Source organism: Notechis scutatus, chromosome 3 (assembly GCF_049901735.1).
Source record: "Notechis scutatus isolate UNSWTSFEM ecotype Mainland chromosome 3, rNotScu1.2, whole genome shotgun sequence".
Classification (NCBI taxonomy): domain Eukaryota; kingdom Metazoa; phylum Chordata; class Lepidosauria; order Squamata; family Elapidae; genus Notechis; species Notechis scutatus.
Genome location: NC_142011.1, coordinates 49,076,860 through 49,083,651, shown reverse-complemented (window position 1 = coordinate 49,083,651; position 6,792 = coordinate 49,076,860).

The window sequence follows — 6,792 nt, the reverse complement described above, 5'->3', positions numbered from 1 at the left end:
AACAAAATTGCTGAATGAAGAATAAAAACAAGGAGGCAGAAGACTTTGAATACATATAAAAGGAGTGATTGAATTTATTGTGCAAATATGTTTATTGTGCAACACTTTCCATATAAAATTTCCCTCTATGTGGTATCCTTTTTATTTATTTCCCCGGAAAAATGTTTTAATAGTAAAATTCTGTTGCTACCGGTATTTCAAGTGCAACTTGATGAGCCAAGATCAGATCAAGAACTAAATCCTGATTCTAACTTTTATCCCTTCCAAACTAAAGGGATTATGGTATGATATTTGTCAAAAGATCTGATCTTTACTGAGATTATGGTTTCACTTCCTCTTTGATCTACTCTTATAAAATAGCAATAGTGATACTCAACAAACAGGACACATTGAAACCACAGGGTCTCCTAATACTATAGCAAATACATATACTGTACTATACATTCACATGCAAGAAGCTCTTAAGGAAAGCTTTTCCAGTTAACTGCCCCATGCAGTGCTTATTCTATGAAGAGAAGACAGCCAGATAGACTATATATTTATTTCCTTGATCAGCATCATAGGCAAATGAGAGATCATAACTACAGGAAAATAAATATCCCCCAGAGCCTGTAAATCCTCTAAATTATTTTTATGTCACTCTAAGCACATAAGAAGTAGAGATTTAAAGGGCCAATATAGGGCCAAGCCAGAGGTGGTATTTAGCAGGTTCTGACCAGTTCTGGAGAACCGGTAGCAGAAATTTTGAATAGTTCAGAGAACCGGCAAATACCACCTCTGACTGGCCCCACCCCATCTATTCTCTGCCTCCCGAGTCCCAGCTGATCAGTTGGGGCTTTTTTTTTGTTGCCCTGCACAGGAGAACGGAGCTGGAAAGCAGGTTAGTGGGGTGGGGAGGGAATGGGATTTTGCAGTAACCCTCCCCCAGGAGTGGGAAGGGAATGGAGATTTTACAGTATCCTTCCCCTGCCATGCCCACCAAGCCGCACCATGCCCACCAAGCCACAGAACCGGTAGTAAAAAGCTTTGAATCCCTCCACTGGGCCAAGCAATGCTTTAACTCTGGCAAAGCTAAATTGCCTAGGGACCATAAAAATTGTAAATGTGATGGCAGTTACAATCAAATATAGGGGAAATCAAACTTTAGGTTATTTGCAAAAATGTTTTGTTAGGAAGAAAAGAGAAGGAGATAGCTTTAAATCAATTAAGTCTTCAAGTGAGGATGACCTGTTCACTCAGAGTAGTACTAGCCATCCAGTCACAATGTGATGGAGGGTGGGGGCAAGGGATAATAAGCACTCGTCTCTTGAACATCCATTGGATTGCCTAAGGTTGACAGCATGCTTGTGAAAAGGTAAGTTGCAATCAGATTGTGCTTCTAAATTGCTACCTGCATTGGAATGGTGTGGGAGGGATGTGAATTTACCATTGCAATAGCCTATATCACAGGTGTCAAACTCGTGGCATCACATTGCCCTCACGTGATGTATCATGATGTTTTTCCCCTTCGTGGAGCTGGGCTGGCCTGCAGATGATGCATCTGGCCCGCAGGCTAGATGTTTGACACCCCTGACTCTCTATTTAGAGAAACAGCCAGTTGTCTTATCTTTTCTAGATCGGGGTAGGCAATCTTAGAGGCATTGGAGCATTGTGACTTTCTGAAGGAAGGGAGTGCATCGTCAAAAATGACCCCTTTTTTGCCTGCCAGTGATTTTGGCTATGCATATCAACTGTCTCAAATGCTTTCTGCATGATATATCTGTGCAATGTTCATGTAACAGAGCTGACGATTAATAAAAGTTTACAGGACCTGCCCAGGCAATTTTATCTGCTGTTAGGCAAAAACCCTTTATACGTGAGATTTTATTACTAGTGGCAGGCAGAAGAAAAAGGAACAAGAGTTCCCCCCTTTCCCAATTTCTGAAGAAAGTGATTAAAACTGCCTGGCCTCTTTTGTGGCTTTTAAAACTTAACTTAAATTGGGGGGGAGGGGGATAAAATGGGGGTGGGAGTAGAATATAAACTGTTTTCATTCCAACCCCATTCTTAAAGTGTCTTGGAATTTTGAAATACTTCTTAATTTCAAAGGCATAATCTTGGAAACCTTAGGGAGATGCAAATGAGATGTTGGGTGGAGGTGCTGCACATGTCCCATGAATTTCACACTCCTGCTCTGGGTGCCTAGATTGGCTTCTACCTGGTCATAATGGCAGAGGCAGCTTCTGCGGTCTCAGATATATGCTTGTCTCGGAAATTAGATGCCAAGAAAGTGGAGAAAAAGAGCAGGCTATACTGCAATGCCTGGAGCTCAACCTCTTCTCCACAAATATAAAAAAAAACAGAGGATGTGGGCAAGAGGAACAGATTTGTTTAATATTGCAAAGAAAATAGTCCTCACAAAGCCAAGAGTGTCTTAATAGTTTTTTTTAACATTTGGAAGCTGGGAACAAGGAAGTATTGATTGGATCAGGACTGGCTGGGATGGACATCCTCTGCATGGTCTGATGCCCATTATTTTTCAGGTGAGAGACGTCACCTGGCTGATCTGGAATTGCATTTCTTCCCAGTTTTTCAGGGAGGAATGGTCTCATGACAAATAACCCAAATGGTGATTGCTCTGTGATAGGATATGGCTAGCACTGCTATACTATCCTCTTGTGGACATCAGCCAAAATCTTCTCTGCTCTAGTTCAATCTGGCACGTTCTTTCACTTAAGGTAATCATTGCTTTCTGCTTCCAATGCTATTCTGAGTTTTCAAACAGAACAGCAATAAAACACACCTTTTTCTTCTCTACTGCACAGCCTTTCTCCTGGTTGGCCAGGGACCAGATTGGCGCCTGCTGCAGAGTGCAGTGAAATGGCCTCCGAGGCCAGTCACTTGACTTGCTTCTCATCTCCCAGGGCCTCTCTTGGTCACCTCCCCTTAGCAAAAAAAAAAAAAAAATGGTTTCCTCCCCTATAACAAGCTGAACATTGAAAAAGCATGGAAACACATGGCACTGGAATGAACCAAGCCAAAAAGAAAAATAAATCCATGGGAGATGAAGACTTTTGTTTAATCACCAAGCTACACTGGGCTGTCTCTGTTAAAGCAGTGCCAGCTCAGAGAAGGCTGCAGTCTATTAAACTTCCTTTGAGAGCCTGCCAGACTGACAACAGCTGGAAGAAATTAACATTTCAGATCCATCAGCCAACTTTGCTGCTTTTCCCTCCAGAAAACAAATGGCTTGACAGCTATAGTTTTGGCAGCTTCGCCTTGTCCTGCTCACTTCAGACAATTGCTGGCGTGATTTTGCATTTCTAAGATTCTCTTAACTTCTATTACCTTCTCCTCAACCTGCAAAGAAAACAAATAACCAGAAAAATACAAAAAAAAAAACCAAAACAATTCAATAAAGGGGGCTGTGGGTTGAAAAGTCCTCATAGCTCTGCTTTCATAGAAGGCATGCTTCTGTGAAATCTGCACTGACATGGATAAACAGGTACCCAGGGAGATTTATAGCCTAGGCAAAGAAGCAAACAAAACATTAACAAAATTTCCTCAGTACTTCAAGCCCACAGAAATATCAACCACTGTTCTGTTCAATAAGTCAAAAAAGTTAAGAGAATTGGTCATGACGTTGTATTTATTACTTTAGAAATATTTGCTTCAACTGTTTTTCTGAGATGGCTCCAAGAGTTGCTAACAGATGAGGTGGAAATTTAGTTAAAAATAAACATATTGTATGCAAATTGAAGTATAGTATTAAAAAAATTAAAAAAACTTGGAAAAAAAGAAAACTAAAACATTTTTACCCAATATCAGAGAGAAAATTATAGTGTCAGTGAATGAATTTCTTAAGGAATACATTCTAGAACATTTTGACTAATCAACTTAGATTTCTTGCCTTCACCTCTTTTGAATAAGTTAATATTTCAGGTAGCAGAAAAAGAAAATCAGTAAAGAAGATGGGAAAGGTGCAGAGGTGGTATTCAACACGTTCTGACCAGTTCTGGAGAACCATTAGCAGAAATTTTGAGTAATTCGGAGAACCGGCAAATACCACCTCTGACTGGCCCCACCCCATCTATTCTCTGCCTCCCAAATCCCAGCAGATCGGCTGGGTCTTCTTTTGTTGCCCTGCACAGAAGAATGGAGCTGGAAAGCAGGTCAGTGGGATGGGGAGGGAATGAGATTTTGCAGTATCCTTCCCCTGGAGTGGGGTGGGAATGGAGATTTTACAGTATCCTTCCCCTGCCATGCCTACCAAGCCACTTCCATCAAGCCACACCACGCCCACCAAGCCATGCCCAGAGAACTGGTAGTAAAAAAATTTGAATCCCACCACTGGAAAGGTTGGCCTAGCATTCTCCCTTACCACTGCCTTACCACTGCCAAATGATTTGCAAACAAAAATTGTTCTTTATTAGCTGTATAACCTTACATCCAGCAAAAAACAACAACTTTGAAATGTATTTAATTGTATAGCAGTAGTGTGGAATCATATGGGATGATATCATCAAAGCTTTCTACTAATCAGCATAAAAGGCTACAGATCAACATGGACTTCTGATCCTAAACTCTTACATTATAAAGGTACCCCTCAACCTACAACCAGTTACCTTTGAAGTTACGATGGATCCCAAAAATGGAACCTATGACCCAGATTTGAAGTTCCAACATCCAGGAATTCCTACAGAGACATGAACACATTTTGGTGCTCAGCAAACGACTAACATCTACAGCTGTTTTCAGTATCCTGTGGTCATGTGACCATGAATTACATTTTTTCCTGAAAAGCAGCATTTGCTTCCAGTTTCTGGGGAAAATGTGCCCCAGAGCAAATAATGGGTGTTCTTAATGACTTTTGCATTCACTTAATGACTGCCTCAAAGAAGGTCATGAAATTGAGTGTGGTCACAGGGTGACCTGCTTTATGACTGCTATGTCTTATTGCACACTCAATTACAGTCATAAGTTGAGGACTACCATATCCATTGTTTCATTCTGGCTCTTTGGGGCTTTTGACCATAAGTGTATGTTCAATGGCAAGACTAGTATACCCGCTAAATACATTCAACAGCCATAAATAAAGCATTTTTTGCCTCTTTCTATTTTTAAATAGGAATATTAAATCCTGCTTGAGGAAACACAATAAACAGAATTATTTTAAGAAATAAGTAAATCATGCTTTTAAAAGAGATGGCTATTTTGTCTTTGCAATTTAAAGATTTTCATTGTAGCTGATTTACCTTCACTTCCAGTTTCTCCCCAGCTGAAGACTTTTGTTCTGTCTTGAAACCCTTTGCATTTTTATTGACTAGGAGTGGAAAAATTCCAAATCTGATCTGCATTGCTATCTTATAACGTCTTGTGGGAACAGAAGCACTTTGGATCCTGTAATATTTAACACAAGGCCAAACTGGCAGACAAAACTGACATCAAGGTTGTGCCAAACTACAATCTGTTTGGAAACTTTAGCCTCTCAGGACAGCCTTGAGGGAATATAAACTATAGTTTTATAAATTCTGTTTTGCTATTAGACTTGAGGAGAACAAATGCAAGTTATTTGAAGTTAAACCTGGTTGGTGCAAAAATGAACATTCTGGGGTCTTGCAGAATTTTTAGACTTCAACTCTCATCAGCCCAAGCCAGCAATGACAAGAATTTGTGGGAGGTAAAGCTTGAAACTTTTGGGTGATGCCAACTTTTCTATCCCTGTAGGTGAAGAGAAGTCTGAAATATAATGAGAATAATACCGCCAAGAAAATGAGTACTTCTGAGAATGTTATGGGAAATTTTATCCAAAGATATATGTAAGAATTTGTTCTCACTCCAGAAACAGATCAGTTCCTAAGTGTGACTGCCCTTGGCCATAATCTTCAATTGCAAACTGGCAGACAAAACTATTGTTTTGGTGAATTTTTCCAGGAATTTAACTTCCATATCTCTATAACACTGAATTCTTCTGAAAATTTGATCCAGCGGATAAAATGTTACCAGTGCATGTCTGGCTATTTGGTCCATATGGCCATATATGATGGAAGGGACCCATGACTCGGGATGGTGCAGTGATTAGAATGCAGTATTGCAAGCTAATTCTGCCAACTGCCAACTGTTCAACTCTGACCAGCTCAAGGTTGACTCAGCCTTCCATCCTTCCAAGGCCATTGAAACAAGGACCCAGATTGTTGGGGGTAATATGCGCTATGAAGCAGTATATAAGTCTAAGTGCTGTTGCTAGCCTGGGGGAGTGGGGAATCCTGGTTTTAAGGTCTCTTTTAAATCAGGGCAATGTGGGGACAAGCAAATATCTGAGATATTCCAGAGGGCAGGTACTATAATAGAGAAGGGACATGCCCTATGTCCTAACAGTGACATTGTTTAATAGATGGAATCTGAAGTTAAGCTGACTTTACCTGATTGTATAAGATGAGCAGAAACTATATAAAGCAGATGCTCTGTCAATTAACAAGACCTTATGCTGTGAAAGACTTCATAAGAGCATCTTGAATTCATCTGGAAGCTTACTAGTAACCAAATAAAGCAGAGGTATTGCACAAAAATACTGTGGCATTCCTGTGGCTTCATATGCCACTGTATTCTGGACTAGCTGCTCTGTCTGAATATCACATCTCAGCCTTTTGCTGAAGAATAAATGTAATATATTCCAAAGTTCAACACTGCTTAGTCTTTACATTTCAGATCAGTTAGGTGCTGCTCCCTTCCAGTTGTGAGTTTTCCCAACTGCCTAGGATTGGAGCCAATATTTTGGGAGTTTGAAGAAAGTTCTTCTAAATAAACAACAAG